This window comes from Vulpes vulpes, unplaced genomic scaffold (genome assembly GCF_048418805.1).
Source record: "Vulpes vulpes isolate BD-2025 unplaced genomic scaffold, VulVul3 Bu000000727, whole genome shotgun sequence".
NCBI lineage: Eukaryota > Metazoa > Chordata > Mammalia > Carnivora > Canidae > Vulpes > Vulpes vulpes.
In genome coordinates, this window is record NW_027325706.1 from 1 (window position 1) to 18,040 (window position 18,040).

An 18,040-nucleotide genomic window follows, 5' to 3' on the forward strand; every position below is an offset into this window, starting at 1 on the left:
AGAGAAACCATTTTGAAACATGCCAAAGCACTCCATTTTTCTTAATTTCTCTTCACTCCACACCTATCTATGTAGAAGTCTGAAAATTCAACAAAAATATTTCTGGAACTATTAAATGAGTATAGCGAGGCTACAGAATGACAGGTTAATATACAAAGGTCAACTGATTTCCTACATGCCAGCAATGAACAAGTGGAATTTGAAATTAAAAACACAATGCCTAGCCAACACTTGTCTCCTATGTTGTTAATTTTAGCCATTCTGACAGGTGTGAAATGAGATCTTTTGTACTTTTGATTTGTAATTCCCTGATGATTGATGTTGAGCATGTTTTCATTGATGTTGAGTCTGTTAGCCATCTCTATGTCTTCTTTGGAAAAATGTCCATTCATGTCTTCTCCTCATTTCTTAACTGGATGATTCATTTTTTGGGTGTTGAGTTTGATAAGTTCTTTATAGATTTTGGATACTAACCCTTTATCAGATATGTCATTAACAAATATCTTCTCCTATTCTACAAGGTTGCCTTTTAGTTTTGTTGATTGTTTCCTTCACTGTGCAAAAGCTTTTTACATTGATGAATCCCAATAGTCTATTTTTGTTTTTCTTTCCCTTCAGGAGACATATGTAATAAGAAGTTGCTACAATTGGTGTCAAAAAGGTTGCTGCCTGTGTTCTCCTCTTGGATTTTGATGGTTTCAGATCTCACATTTAGATCTTTAATCCATTTGAACGTAAGAAAGTGGTCCAGTTTCATTCTTCTGCATGTTGCTGTCCAGTTTTCCCAGCACTATTTTTTGTTAAAGTGACTTTTTTTCCAGTGGGTATTCTTTCCTGCTTTGTTGATCAGCTGACCATATAGTTGTCAGAATCCATTTCCGGGTTCTCTACTCTGTTCCACTGATTTTGGTCTGTTTTTGTGCCAGTACCACACTGTCTTAATCACTACAGCTCTGTAATACAGCTTGAAGTCCAGAATTGTGATGCCTGCAGCTTTGTTTTTCTTTTTCAAGATTGCTTTCGCTATTCAAGGTCTCTTCTAGTTCCATACAAATTTTAGGATTGTGTGTTCTAGCACTGTGAAAAATCCTGGTGGTATTTTGATAGGAATTGTATTAAATATGTAGATTGCTTTCAGTAGTATAGATATGTTAACAATATATGTTCTTTTGATCCATGAGCATGGAATGTTTTTCCATTTCTTTGCATCCTCTTTAGTTTCTTTCATCAGTATATTATAGTTTTCAGAATACAGGACTTTCACCTCTTTCGTTGAGTTTACTCCAAATATCTTATGGATTTGAGTGCAACTGTAAATGAATCAATTCTTTAATTCCTCTTTCTGCTGTTTCACTATTGATGTATAGAAATGCAACAGATATCTGTATATTGATTTTCTACCCTGTGACTGTACCGAACTTGCGTGCCAGTTCTAGCAACTTTTTGGTAGAGTCTTTTAGGTTTTCCGTATAGAGTATGATGTCATCTGTAAATAGTGAAAGTTTGATTTCTCCCTTGCCAATTTGGATGTGTTTTATTTCTTTTTGCTGTCTGACTGTTGAGGGTAGGACTTCCACTGCTATGTTAAATAACAATGGGTGAGAGTGGACCACACTGTCTTGTTTTTAACCATAGAGGAAAAGCTCTGTTTTCCCCACAGACAATGATATTAGCTGCGGGTTTTTCACATATGACCTTTGTGATATTGATATAGATTCCCTCTATCCCTACTTTGCTGAGGGTTTTTATTATGAATGGATGTTGTATTTTAAGGGGAAACCTCTCACACTGTTGGTGGAAATGAAAACCGGTATAGCCACTCTGAAAAATAGTACAGAATTTCCTGAAAAAGTTAAAAATAGAACTACCTTATGATCAAGGAATTGCACTACTGTGTATTAACCCAAAGGATATAAAAATACTAATTCGAAGGGATACATTCACCCCAGTGTTTATAGCAACACTATCAACAATAGCCAAATTATGGAAAGAGCCCAAATGCCATCGACTGATGAATAGATAAGCAAATGTGTATATATAAATAAATGGGATATTACTCAGCCATAAAAAGAATGAAATCTTTCCATTTGCAACAACGTGGATGGAGCTATGGAGTATTATGCTAAGCAAAGTAAGTCAGTCAAGTAAGATAAATGCCTTATGATTGCACTCATATATGGAACTTAAGAAGCAGAACAGATGAACAGGGGGTAAAAGAGAGGCAAACCAGGAAAAAGACACTTAGCTACATAGAAGGAACTGATGATCACTCTTCCCAGGTGAGCAGGGGATGCATTACATGGGGGATGGGTATTAAGGAGACCACTTTTGATGAGCATGGGGTATTGTATGTAAGTGATGAATCACTAGGTTCTGAACCTGAAACTAATATTGAATGGTTAACTGTAATTTACATAAAAAATTGGAAAAAAAAGACCCACAATAACATTTACATTAACAGTCTCAAAATTGAAATACTTAGGGCAGCCCAGGTGGCTCAGTGGTTTAGCACCACCTTCGGCCCAGGGCCTGATCCTGGAGACCCGACATCGAGTGCCACATCAGGCTCCCTGCATGGAGCCTGATTCTCCCTCTACCTGTGTCTCTGCCTCTCTCTCTCTCTCTCTCTCTCTTTCTCTGAATAAATAAACAAATAAATAAGTAAAAAAATGAAATACTTAGATGAACAAAAAAACAAACAAAAACTAAATAAATGGAGATATATTCTATTTTTATGGACAAGATGATTCAATATTATGAAAATGTAATATATATATATATATATATATATATATATATATATATAAAGGGGGGATAGAGGGAGCTATCAATGTAATACCAATTAAAATCCCATCAGGTTATTTTATATGTATCAAAAATTAATTCTAAAATTTATATGGAGAGACAAAATATCTAGAATAGCCAACACACTATTGAGGGAGAACAACAGAGTTGGAGGGCAGATGCTACTTGGTTTTAAGACTTACTACTCAGCTATAGTAATCAAGGCAGTGTGGCATTGACAAAAGAACAGACAAATAGAGTAATGGGCCAAAACAGAGATCCCAGAAATAGATCTCCATAAATACAGTCAACTGATCTTTGACAAAGGAGAAAAGGTAATACAATAAAGATAGTCTCTGCAAAAAATGATGCTGAAAAATTGGGCAATCATCTGCAAAAACATGGGCCTAGACACAAATCTTGTACCCTTTACAAAAAATAACTCACCTACATGTGAAAAAGAACAGTATAAAACTCCATGAAGAGAGTATATGAGAAAACCTAGATTACCTTGGCTATCATAAGGTCTTTTTACCACACCACCAAAGGCAAGATCCATGAAAAAAAAAAAGATAAGCTGAATTTCATTAAATTTAAAAGCTTTTGCTCAATGAAAATCAATATCCAGAGAATTAGAAGATAAGCCACAGAATGGGTAATATTTTTTTCCAAAAAATGCACCTGATAAAAAACCATTATCCAAAATATACAAAGAACTCTTTTTTATTTACAAGATTTATTTATTTATTTTAGAAAGAAAGAGAGTGAAAGAAGATGCATGGGAAGCATGAGTGGGGGTAGGAGCAAAGGAAGAGAATCCTCAAGAAGACTCCTTGCTGAGCTCAGACCCTGAGGTGGGGCTCAGTGTGGGGAAGGAACGCCAGGCTCCCATTCTACCTCACTACCTATGTGATTATGACTTGAGCCAAACCAAGAATTGGTCACTTAATCGACTGAGCATTCAGGGGCCCCTTAAATATGCCAAGAAGTCTTAAAACTCAATAATAGGAAAACAAACAGCTCGATTTTAAAATAAGCCAAAGATAGGTTAGGGGCACTTGGGTGACTCAGTTGGTTAAGCATCTGACTCTTGATTTTGGCGTGGGTCATAATCTGGGGTCCTGGAATCAAGCCTCCCATTTGGCTCCATGCACAGTGGGGAATCTGCTTAAGGATTCTCACTCTCCCTCTTTCTTTGTCCCTCCCCCTGCTTGCACATTCTCTTTATGTAAAATAAAAATAAATAAATCTTTAAAAATAATGATAATAATAAATAAAAATAAGCCAAAGACCTTAACTGATACTTTACCAAAGATAATACACAAATGGCAGATACACGTATTAAAAAATGCTTCACAATATATGTTATCAGGTAAGTGAAAATGAAAATAACAGGGAGATACCTGCACACACTTACTAGAATGGCCAAAATCCAGAACACTGACAACACCAGGTCCTAGTAAGGATAGGAAGCAAGAGGAAATTTCACACACTATTGGTGAGGATCAAAAGTGGAACAGGCACTTGGAAGACAATTTCAAAGTTTCTCGCAAAACTAAACATACTCTTAATATATAATCTAGCCACATTCTCCTTGGTATTTACTCAAATAAATAGAAAATCGTGCCCACACAAAAACTGGCACATGTATGTTTATAGCAGCTTCAGTTTAATTTGCCAAAAGTTGGAAAAAACCAACATGGCCTTGAGTAGAAGAGTGAATGAGTGAATGGATGAATGAATGAATGAATAAATATTTATCTAGCACTAAAAATAAATGAGCTATCAAGCCACAAAAAGACAATGAAGAACTTTCAGTACTAGTATATTAGCATATATATTAACATTTTAGTAAGAAATAGAAACAAATAGAGAAGGCTACATGATTCCAAATATGTGACATTCTGGAAAAGATAAAACTCTGGAGACAATAAAAGTATCTGTAGTCAGCTGGGGTCGGGGTGGTTGGAAAAATGAATAGGTAGAGCACAGAGGATTTTTAGAACAGCGAAAATACTCTGTATGATATAATAATGATGTATGTATGTCATTATATATTCATTCAAACCCATAGGATGAATAACACCAAGAGTGAACCCTAAGGTGAACTATAGACTTTAGGTGATTATGATGTGTCAAAGTAGCTTACCGTTTTGGTAGAAAAAAAAAAAGTAGGCTGATTGTTGATAATGGGATAATGTGTGTGGGATATAGGGGGAGAGATGGGATCTCTCCCTCCCTCTCAGTCTTGTTGGCAACCTAAGCTACTCTAAAATAGTAAAACCTTAAAAAAAAATCCAGTACCCTTTAGCTTTCACCACCTTATGATCCCAGCTACCTTCCAAGCCATAAGCAATCAGTCATTTATTTTATGTTTCTATACCTTTGCCTATTCTGGATTTGTAGTGAATCTTCAAGATTGCTAATACTGTGGCTGCACTGGCTCATATGATTTTTATTTTGGTTATAGGACACATTTCGGCAAGAAATCATCAAGGAACTTCGAAGAACAAGATTTATAACTCACACGTCCTGGAGGGAATATGGCATGCCAAAGGCACAGAGTAAAGGCAAGGTAGAGAGAAGGGGGTGAGAGACATAGAAGATGGAGAGAGAAAGGGACGGACAGAGAGACAGACAACCCTGAACTTGGGGTTCTGCCTTTATTAGGGTTCAAGTGTGGAGTGTTTATAGAGTTTCATGCGTTCACTTTTCACCAGCTAATTTAAAGCATAAGAGCAGGAATTAGGGTTGGGGATGTAAAAGCAGGGTCCCTCAAGCTGTCAAGTATCTCAGTTAACTAAGGCTTTTTTGCGAAAGGAAACTTCATGGCGGGGGTGGCCTAATTCCATGCCTGGTTGTTTTGCTAGTAGTTGGGTCACAGAACTAATAATATATTTATTCAAGATGACTGTCTTTTAATAAAAATTTCCTGGCCATAAAAAAAACCTAATGTCAACCGCTCATACAACACCACCATCAACAACAAAAAGCTTCATGTCAGGCACTTATATTACACAGAGAATCTACATTATCACATTTGCTTGTTTTATGTATCTCCTCGCACTCTTGCTAGAGACAAAGGAGAACTCCCCAGGATAGAACAGCTTCACTCTGTCTTCCCAGCAGGAATTCCAAAATTTCTGTGGACAAGTGCTTGATATATTTGCCTGTTAGTGAATGTAGTAATCCTGCCTTTGATCTACCATGCATTTTCTGCATGAATTTATGGAGAGATGAAAGCTGATGCCCTGTCATTTTAGACCATTGAGCTCCGGACTCAAAGGAACCACATTTGAACATATGAAGAAACTATGTGACATTACCTGAGGGTTTGTGATGAACTGGATATTCCCTATTTGCTCATCCCAGACTTACCTTCCCCCCATCCCAATCCTGCTGTGTCGCAGAGGCTGACCTCCATGGACTTCATCAATCTGGTTGTCTTGCCTCTGCTGCTAGTTGTGATCAGCCCATGGAATGCACACATCGGACGCTAGAGGAAGATGAAAGAGAGATACATATCAGGTTTCTTATTTCTCTGTGTTTCTCTCTGCTCGTTTGAGGGTTTGTGTGTTTTTTATTGTTGGTGGTGGTGTTTTTGTATTGTTTTGTTTTTAAACATGTGTATTTCTCTACTACTGTCCACAGCTTCTGGTCATGCATTACACAACTGTACTTCTAAGAGCGTTCTGATAGCCGTTCCCTTCTTTATCCCTTCACGTCTAAGGGGTAAAAGACGCATTGATTGCTTGCTGCTGCTTCATGTTCAGGGCAGGCGCTTCACCGTTCTTTACATTTCCCTTAATCATCCCAACTCCTGTATAAATACCACCTTGTGTAACTCTCTCTCATTAGACTTTTTCCAGTTACCTCTTGAGTGTGCCTGTTTTATGCTAGTAGTTTGAAAAATACATGAGATTCTCATTGGGTACAATTACTGGATAGAGATTTGCTTCTGTTTGGCAGAATGTGTGGGAAGAAATAAGCAAAGGACTATTTGGTTCTATTTGGTTTAACCATTGTACAGAAAGTAATTTTGCATTTTCCATGTACTTTGAAATGTTTCTCAACCTACTTCTTTAGTGTTGGGTTGGTGGGCATGTTCTTGATTCCAGCCAACAGATTATAATAAGAGGTGCCATGTATCATTTGTAAGCAGAGGCAGTTCAGAACTGTAGTAAATTCTCCATGCTTTATTTTCCTCTAACTTAGCCGCAGCTAAGGCCAGATTTTCTCAGGATAAAGAAGACTTGCCCTCCCAATACCAGCTCTCCAAATTTTCTGACGTAAAACCATGAATACGTTAGACTAAGTAATGAAAATTTTGACATATGAGTACTACCTTGCATGTTTTATAGTAAAGATACATCTGCACAATAATAAAGTCCATTTGTAAAGTGTTTCTCTGTTACATCATTTGTAACAGCAGAAGACTAGAAACTATTAAAGCTTCCACAAATAAAAACAAGTTAAATAAACTGCGGTTTAAACACACAGATACAGAAAAATTGCAGGCTATAATGCTACGTTACCTGAAGAACACTCTCTATGGATTGTCAACTTTTTGTAAGAGGAAGAAATATAAGTACATATTCCTGTTTGCTTTATTTGTGTGAAGAAAAAGTAATATAATAACAAAAACATAGTAATGTAGTGGTCTCAAGATGAGTGAGGATTGGGTGGAAGTAACAATTCTAAATGTACAGCTTCTCAATTAGTTTGAAACATTTTTGAACCATTGAATGTAATGATTTATTTAACAAATGACAATTGAATATTTTTATCTCTAACATCAGAAAAATAAAAATGAGTAAGAGCAATGCACTATACATTCTCAAAAAAATGAATCAATGGAACACCAAAGAAGGCCTCAGAAGAAATGCAAGTGAAGCAAATATTCAGCTGTTGACACCTGTAGGTAGAGGATCAATTTGTTTCAATAATGATGCTGGAGAGATTAAATTCCTACTGCAAAATGTAGATAATGTATGTGTCTCAAAATATATTTTAAAATAAGATATTACTCAAAGATATATTTTGAAGAATTATAATATGCACAAATTATTTTTGAAGGGTGTGAATATATATGTGTATATATATCCATATATAAAGATTAGCTTAAATAAATATAAGATTTCTGCATGTCAAAAATCATAAAATTTCAAAACAAAAGACTTAGGCAAAAAAAATGTGAGAGAATATAATTTTCCAAAAAATAGTGAAATAAAAATCTGATATCCTTAAACAAAAAAGAGATAAAATGGTCATTTGAAAAAATAGTAATAGAGAAACTGAAAAAAGCTGTTATGCCTAGAAACTTTCAAAGGAGGAAATACAAGTAATCAATAATTGCATTTATGTAGTCCAATGTTAATTGTGATCAACTGATAACCAGATATCGTTCACTAGGCTGTCATAACTGAAAATGATTTTTTAATGCACAATAATTTACAGTTGTTCCGGGAATATATGTGGTAAGGTGCTTGTAGACATATCAATAGGTGAATAGGCAACTTAGCAACACACGTCAAAAGCCCTAAGAATATGAGAAAATATAGATGTTTCCCCAATTGGGGCTATTGCAAGTAATAATTCGTTGAGCAAAATGTCAGCTATTTTCTCTAATTTTAGGTTACATACTACTCAATATAGAGTTATTTTTTTAGTATGTGTATAAACAATGACTATAACTTTTCCATATATTTATGGCTGCATGTTTTATTCTATGAAATGCTTTCTTGTGTTGATCTCATGACTGGAAGTGTTTTCATTTGATGAAAATAATTATTAGGAGCAAACAGTTTTTAACCTGATAGTTTCTTTTCCATTAGCTTTGCGAACAAGAATTAATACAAGAACACTTCTCCAAAAATGATCTCTCATTCAACAACTATCAATGAGCATCTACCATATATCAGATCAGGTATGGTGTTAGGTGCTAGGAATAAGGCAGCAAACTGTAAAAACAAGACAAACAAGTAAAAAAATAATCCTGCCTGTATACAGTAACTAATATTCTAGTGCATTTTGAAGCACTGAAAAGATGATAGTTTCTGTAACCAGATATGTGAAAATAATCAAAATAAAAAGATACCTTCACATGTTCCTACCACTTGCTCTTTTTTAAATAATCACATACAGCTAATTGCCTTCCCTGTCCCTTTCCAACACAGTTCTTTTTCTTTATGATAATAATAAAATATTCATTAAATAATTAATTCGGAGAGACAATATTAAGGTAAAAGATTTTCAAGTTCTCAAACTCATCATTGATACATATCCTCCAATATTCATTTATATTTTGTCTATAGTTCTACATTAAAATATTTCACTTGCCTGGGGAAACATTTAACAATATTTATAACAAAGAAAACCTACCCTTGGAGAGTGGAAGCAATGCTGAATTGTTTCCTACTATTCATTAAAGCTCAATTATAAAAAAAAAAATATTTATGGAATTAATCTGTTTTCTTTCTCCTCTTCTTCCCCATTTTTCTCCTCTCCCTTTCCTCCTTCTTCCCCCTTTTTTCCTCCTCCTCCTTTCCCTCCTTCTTTCCCGTGACTCTAAAGTGATGTGCTATATCAGATTTTGTATATATTTGTGCTTATGTTTGAGTATAAATATATATCTTCTGATATATTATACATATATAATCTACATATATAGCTACATTATACATATATATTATGACTACTCTAATATTTAGTAAGTTTTTAAGTGATTATTTTTATAATGAGACTTTTGAATAAAATATTTAGGCTCCCCTTTGTATTCATTATGAGAAAAAAATCTTGCATTCTCTTCCTCCCTCATACCTTCCTCTGCTCCGTCACTTAATATTATCTTCCTTTTGTGTTTATCTTTGTATGAAATCTATGCTTTTGTCCCTGAATTTATCATTTTATTTTTTAAATTTATTTATTCATAGGGACACAGAGAGAGAGAGAGAGGCACAGACACAGGCAGAGGAAGAAGCAGGCTCCACGCAGGGAGCCAGACGTGGGACTCGATTCCAGGTCTCCAGGATCACACTCCGAGCTGCAGGCTGCACTAAACCGCTGTGCCATCGGGGCTGCCCGAATTTGTCATTTTAAAAGATGTCCTTTGGCTGCAAGCTATTGTGCATAAGGTAATAAGGAGAATTATTTTAATATCCAAATTATTTTGTTTTCCTTTATTCATTTGATATTATCAGAATATCCAATATTTATATTCTATCCTATTATTCCTATTCCTGCCTTGGTTTTTATGGTTTCAATTTTTAGTTGAATATATTAAATTCATTCCACTGGAGGATCCCTGGGTGACTCAGCGGTTTAGCGCCTGCCTTCCGCCCAGGGCACTATCCTGCAGTTCCTTATCAGGCTCCCTGCACGGAGCCTGCTTCTCCCTCTGTCTCTCTCTCTGTGTCTCTCATGAATAAATAAATAAATAAAATCTCTAAAAATAAGTAAATAAATAAATTCTCCCTAATAGTCTTTTGCCAGGATCTTTCCATTCACTTCTTACCTAACTATAGCCTTTCTTCCAGAAAGGCTTGTATGAAAAATGTATCCTGCTATTTTACGGTAAAAACTGTTTTGTCTATATACTTTATACTTGGAAGATGACTTTGCTGGATATAAGATCCTTGTATCATATTTTCTTTCCTTGAGTCTCTTTGCAAGTGTTGATCTTCTATCAATGAATATTGCAGCCAAAGTGATTACCTGGACCTTCATTTTCAATTTATCTGTCTTGTTTCCTTTCCTTTATAAGTGACATACTCTTTTTCACCAAGAAGCCAAATGGATCTTTCCTAATAAACTCAACGGAACATTTGTTTATTTCATTTTCTCCTTCACATATTCAGTTTTGCACATGTTATATATTTGGTTCCTGTCTTTTCTTTACTACTTGTTCACTACTTATTTGAATTTAGTTTCCTTTTGTTAATTTTTCTCATTTCACTTTTCTATGTATCCTACTGTTCTGTTTCTTTTCTTCCTATTTATCTTCCTCTTTACTGGCCATTCTTTCCTGTGTGCTTAGTGTTTTTTTTTTTTTTTTGTAAAAGTTGTGATTACATATTTAATATTTTTGTGTTAATGTTGGGAGTGTTGGATTCAAATTTTATCTGCTTTAATGTCTCGGTTTTCTTCCATGTTTTTTCTCTGTTGGGAAGTTTTCCTATTACCCCTTTTCTTTTTTTTTTTTTATTACCCCTTTTCTTAAAGTAACATTATATGGATGCTTTATCTATTCCCCTTTGTTGGTTTTGTTGTTGTTTCTTTCTGTGAGGTTTTTTTTTTTTTTTTTTTTTTTTTTGGTTTGCTTTTTGGCCTATTTTTGTTGAGTTGGATTTTCAGAGAAGAAATTAGCAGGGGATAGCAATGACCGCATTCTTAAGTACTGGTTCTTAACAACTTTTGTCTAATTTCTCTGTAGATGTTTGCCTTTTATTTATTGATATTATTTGATTACTGATATTAAGAGCCCTTTATTTACTAGAAATTATTTTGTTACATGCATAGTGTTATTTAAATGAGCATAGAAGTCCATGTAGTATTATTTTATAAATCTTTATAAATCCTCATTCACTTTATGTATAACCTTTTGTCATTGATGGTTCTATTAGGATAACATAAACCTCTTTAAATATTGCAAGCAATTTAGAGTTTAGCACAGCAAATTAAGTGCTTACAAATCTGTTGAAAGGACTGAGAAGTAAAAGGTCAGGGCATACCACCAATAGATCTCAGGTTTGTTGATAGCTTTGGGGGAATTATGAAGTTCCTATTTCCAACCCTGCTCAAAAGGTACGGGAAGTCACTGCTGTTGGTTGCTGCAGGGCAGGCTGTAACACTGAAGAGAATGATTCTTAATGGCCAGCAGACACTAAAAATTCTCACATTCACCATATCCATGCTTTTGCTTTCTGCTGCAAAAGGAAGAATAGAACTGTTTCACTTCTGCCTTCCAGATCTAACAGTCACTCATATTATTATAATCTAAACCAAAGCCCTGCCACAAAGCACCCTGGGAAATTTGTGTTCTAGACATGCTTCTAAGCTATAGGAGAGAGCACGGAAGGTGGTGAGAATGGTTCTGAGTACCAACAATCCTTTTCCTCAGTGCCAGTACACAGCCTTCTATTCAAGCTTATCTCCCAAACAATGGCAACAAGATCATGTGACTGACAAAGATGATGTGCAAGTGACAATGTGTTTGCTCTTTTCCTGAAATCCTCATCATATGTTATACTATATATAGCATTAGATAGTCTTTATTTCTTTTCTAGTGTAATCACAAACCCCCTTCTATAACCTGTAAAGACTGATTAATAAGTCATTCCCTCAACCCTTTATAAAAATTGTGCAGAAAAAAAGAAAGTCTTCACTTTTTAAATTCATATTATTTACTTGTTTATTTATTTATTGTATACTCCATACCCAGTATGGAGCTTGAACTCACAATCCTGAGATCAAGAATCGCAAGTTCTACTGACCAATGTAGTCATGGCGTGCTGAGAAAAGAAAAGCTTTAAAAAAGGCAACTGATAAGATACAGAACAATGAAGACAATATGATTATTTGTCTAGTCTTTGTTTAACAACTGGTATTTAGTTGCTATTTAAAACTTGTTTCTTTCACTTTCCACGCTATGTTCCATTTATACTCAGTCAGTGCCTCAAAAGTTTGTGATACTCTGCTTAGTAAGGTGATTCAAACTTTGACTCCTTAAATATCATGCTATGTTTGATATTTGATTGCTGTGGCCTTGAGAACCCATGAGTTGGACAAACATAATCCTCTCTGCTTCTACTGTGTAGCAGAAATTATATTGCACCTTACTATTAAGATTGTAACTACAAACAGTTGGCCTTTACCTATTAATTTGGTTGCATTAGAAACTCAGTAAGAGTAAGGTTTTTTTTCTTTGTTTTGTTTTTAATTTCGAGTTCATTGAAACCATCACTGTGCCCTTGTAAAACAATTCCGCCTTTGGAAACGAACACCTGTAAACCATCAAAGCAGTAAATTATAGGGAGGGGAGACAAAATCATTTTTGAGGGTGTTCTGAGGGATTATAATGAAAGGAGTCATTCTCACTTTCAACCATTGAGTTTCCAATCTGTTTTCTAAGACAGAAAAAAACATTTGTGGTCATAAATAAAAAAAAATTTAGAACATTTCTTCAATTCTACCAGGTATTTTCTATAAGCCATTCCACTATATAACTGGACCAACTGCTTCTGGGTAATGAGGCACCCAACAAGGTGAGTGATTCCCTTGGGTATGAGTCCTTTGCTTTACTCTTTTGTTGTAAAGTGAATGCCTTGGTCAGAAGCAACATTGTATGGGATGATAATTGTAGCAAATAATGTATTCTATAAATCAGTGGGTAAGACTGAGGGCAGGAAAATTAGAGACACAGAATGGAAATGCTTATCTATAGTAAGTGATAATATCAATGGGGGGAAGGATTACTACTCTTTGATTCAAAAGGGTAAACATTCATTAAACTGCCACCAGAGCTTACTTCCACCCTTCCCTCTGGGGCTAGTGTTTGAGGTTTTTCTGACTCCAAGATACTTGGCAATAAAATCAAAGTGTAAGCCAATCTTCAATATGAGATCAAATGATGCTAACTTACATACACACATTTATAGTTGTATTACCAAAAAGATCCCTGGAAAAATGATAGGAGCTGATAGATTTTTTTAAATATATATATATATATATATATATATATATATATATATATATACACACACACATATATACATATACATATACATACACACACACAAGGGAAAATAGAGGTTCTATAATGCAATGTGAAAGATGTTAGTTTTTCTGATCCTGCTATGGTAATAGCTGAAATTAATCTCTCAACAGCTGAGAAATTTGGCAGAGGTATTTGGAGGCTGAGAATGTCCCTATGAGAAGAAGAAATTTTTAAAAATATAAGAGGAATAATCAAGAATAGAGAATTCCTGTTCACCTTTCCAGCTGTCACAAAGTGGTGGCTCATATTTTTAAAAATGATATAAAGAAAATTCCCCAGGGAAGGAATCAAGCCAACAGCTTTAAAGAGTAAAATAGCTGCAGAAATCTTTAAAGGAGTACATAGACTGAGAAAGTCAGGGTGAGGACATGGAAGCAGTAATCCAAATGGAAATAACAGGTCTGTAAAGATAGGATGGTGAGAGAAGAGAAAAACAGACAAGAACAAAGACACTTCCTACAGACATCTGAGGTTGTGCAGAGATAGAGTATGGAGAGTAAAAGGAAAAAAAAAGTTGCAGTTTAAGTTGGCACTAAAGAAAAACAATGGTGATACTTGTGCTCCCTAAATGATGGTAGCAATATTTATAAAGGAACTTCAGAAATAGGAAAGAAGGAGTCTGAGCTGATGCAAGGTGGCAACAAAATAATAAGCACTTGCTTATTTATTGGAAATGATCAGCTCAAGAACTAAGTTCAAGGAAGTAAGTACTCTAAAGAAATGTTTTACATATTTAAGCACATCTTACATATGATTTACTACACTATTTAAAAATAGTAATTGCAAACAGAATCTCGCCTTGGTAATTTTTGAAAATTGAAAGACTAAAAGTTGTAGACAATGAAACTGGACCTTGATTTCAAGAATTTTCTAAGCATAGCATAAAACATATGATAGGCACAACGGTAGCAAGGAGAAAAGCTATTGGGTTGAGGAATTTGAAGAGATACCATGCTTTAAGAGGAAAGTGGGAAGAATATTAATTTTATTTCTATGAAGCAAATGTTTGATTAGGAAAACAACAACACAAACAGTTTCTGTTTAAGACCATCTGTCTGAACACTGATGAAATATGTGAAGACATTTCCCAGCAACCCCATCAGCAGCCCATACGCAGTGGTGGGGGATTGTGTGTGAAGGGTGTATAGTGCAAGGTGCCAGAGAAATGAGACAAGCCTGCTTTTATAGCTTCTGTCTGTATATATGGCCTGGAGACTTTTTTACAAGGAGATTCTCAGGTACTTCCAGGAAAGTAAAATACACAAGTGAAACTGGGACTCTAATATACACTCAAAAATGAATTTTATTTAATGCAGCTGACATTGCTTTTTACAGGAGGAGCACAGGTTGTAGACAGATACGAAGAGAGTTCTCTAGAGAACAGTAGGAAGTACAATTAAACAGATCAAAGTAGCAAAACCATAAATGTGCTACCAGATGCAAAAGTGGCACTGTGGAATGTGACCATGCAGAGAGACTGACTCAAGGAGAACTACTGGCTTGCACTCTTTAGAGAGGACTGTGGTGCAAAACAAAACGTGGAGAAGAAAAGCAAATGAAATGAAGGCAAAATCCACTATTAGAAAGTAGAGCAAGGCTGAACAAAGAGCTTCCAGGGATCATTTTTGTGTGTGTGTCTTAGTTCTATGTGGTCTCCTCACAAGCAGGTTACTCACGCTACTTCAAGTTCCATTGCACACACAGGAGCAGCTTAACGGAGGGTTACGTACCTGTTTACAGGAGAACAATTACAGTTTATTGTTGTATTTTCCTGTGTCAAAGTGAACTGGAACATTACTTTGGGGAACAAATTTCACATTTCACTAACTCATGTGAAAGCATGAGCAGATAGGAATGCTTTCCGGAAGATAAATTTTTGAAGGAAGAAAAAGGGAAATCTTGAAAAGGATATGGTGAAGTACAGTATATGACAGCATAGGAGTATAAAAAGCCACTTAAAAAAGCAAAACCAAGAAAGTATCCTACTTAGAAATAACAAAGGAAATCTCTCTGTATAAAACAGAAATTGATGAGCTTGAGGATGAAGATATTAAAAACAGTTTTCAAACATCTAAGGGAAGTAGTAGAACAGAGTCAAAATAAAGTGGTCTTTTTGGAAAGAAAAGAAACTTCTGGTTAAAATATATATAATGTTCTGCCTGAGGGAACCAGGAGTGGAGGAGACCAGGGAACACACTATGAAGTGCTTGAGAATCAGACGGCTCAAGTAATGAAAATAAATAATCGTAATGATGTCACATACACAAACATGCATACATGATAACCTGCTTACATGATATTTTACGTGAGTTGTTTGATGTTTTTAATAATCCTTCAGTCTAGTTATCTTAATTCCCATGTTGCAGGTGAAAACACTGAGTTTCAAAGAGATCTATCAAGATTTCCATGAAAAAATAGTTATTAATCTCCCTTATCATCACTTTTGCCTATGGACTCCTTATTTATGGAAGTGGATTCCTATATTTAGAATGAAATATAAAAGCTTGGGTTTTTATTTGGCATGTCTTTTTTTAACATTTCTTTCTAAAAATTCTTATTGTATTTTATGTAATTATTGGTCTGCATTTGAAGATAAATCAGGAAATAAAACTTTCTTTACCACCACTAGGTAGAAAAATACTGTGCTAGAAGACAAAATCATTCACTAGAAGGGCTGACCAGAGAAATTATAACATAAAAATAAAAAATAATAATTAGAAGAGTATTAAGGGAAAAGTGGTAAAAACTGCAGTGAATTCAATTTATGATAATAGATGTTACTTTTTAACATGTTTGTTGGTGTAAAACACATAGGTATCATATACACAGAACTTCTTAACATAGAGGGAATCCCACCTTATAAATAGGCTTCGATTTTCCACCTTACACCATTCTGGCATTGTGTTAAACACTATGAGAGACATGGAGTGATAGAAGAATTTTGTATTCAGGAGTGAATAAAGGGAGAGGGTGGTATGCACAGATCAGGCAATATAACTATAATTAACCCTGAACATTTACTTTTCATTAAATTATTCCATTAGTTTTGTATTCATTCATTCACTCAACAAAGAATTTATATATTTATCTATATAATTATCTATAGCCACTAAGGAAACCAGTATGGACTTTCCATAATAAGTTAAAAATAGAACTATCATATGATCCTGCAATCCTACTTTGGGGTACATATCCAAAGGAAATGAAAATAGCATTATTTACAACAGGCAAGATATGGAAATAATATGTGTCACTTAATGGACAAATGGATTAAAAAAAGATGTGATATATATATAAACACATGATGAAATATTATTCTGCCATGGGAAAGAAGGAAATTCTGGCATTGAAGACAATATGGATCTTGAGGGCTTATGCTAACTGAAATAAGCCAGACAGAAAAAAACAAATACTGCATGATATTATGTATGTGTGAAATCTAAAAAGAAAAACAAACAAAAAATCCAAAACACAGAAACACAAAACTCATAGAAACAGATAGTAGAAAAGCAGTTGCCAGAGATGGATCCATCTCTGGTAAGAGGGAAAAGAGGGAGAACTTAGTTAAAGGGTACAAACTTTCAGCTACAAGATAAAAGAAGTCTGAGGATCTAATGTGAAACATGGTAACTATAGACAACAACACTGTTACATAATTGAAAATTGCTAAGACATTAGAATTTAAATATTCTCACCAAAAACAAAACAAAACAAAACTATCATACCTCAGGGATAAATTATTAACATTTTTGTGGGCTTCATTCCAGGTTTAATTTTGTATATATACATATATGCATATGCACACATGTGTATATCTTGTTATATATATATATAATTTAAGGACCCTTTGTCATCTTATAGATCATGAACAGTTTCTTAATCATTTAGTAGTCTTCTATAATGCCATTTTAATAGCTATATATTTTTCCAGTACATGTGTGTATATGTGTACATGTGTACTATTAATTTAATAATTTCTCTGTGTTGGGTATTTACATCACTGTCAACATTTCACTACTATAAAAATGTTGTATTAAGCATACTTGAGGTGAACGTGAACATATCTGTAAATTCTTCTTGTGAGGAGTCCCTAGAAGTCTAATTGTTACATATGATATTTTGCACAGTTTTCTGATTTCTAATATACATTGGTATTTATATTCCTAAATCACACTACAGAAAAATTTGAACTTTTTTTCAAACCAGCTGTTAAACATGAGTGTCAATTTCTTCACGCTCTTGTGAACAATGGGCACAATTAAAACTGTTTTAAACAACAACAAAACAAAATTTAAAAACTAAGGGAGAGTTTGCCCATTTACACTTTTCTTTTCTTTTTTTTTTCTTCCATTTACACTTTTCAAACAAATTCCTACTGGCACATATATCTTTTTCTTTATATATAGTACATAAATCTCTATAGTATATCTCTATTCTCTCTCTCTCTCTTTTAAATATTTTATTTATGTATTTATGAGACAC

The 18,040-nt window shown here is 34.5% G+C and overlaps 1 long non-coding RNA gene across 2 annotated transcripts in view; it reads left to right on the top strand.

Moving 5' to 3' along the window:
- The first annotated feature begins 6 nt into the window (after positions 1–6).
- LOC140596687 (uncharacterized) overlaps positions 7–18,040 on the top strand; it is a 29,139-nt gene continuing 11,105 nt past the window's right edge. For both annotated transcript variants that reach the window (XR_011998591.1, XR_011998592.1), the window contains exons 1-3: positions 7–734; positions 5,255–6,312; positions 9,717–9,917. This is a non-coding gene — a long non-coding RNA (uncharacterized lncRNA). The remainder of the gene's footprint in view (positions 735–5,254; positions 6,313–9,716; positions 9,918–18,040) is intronic.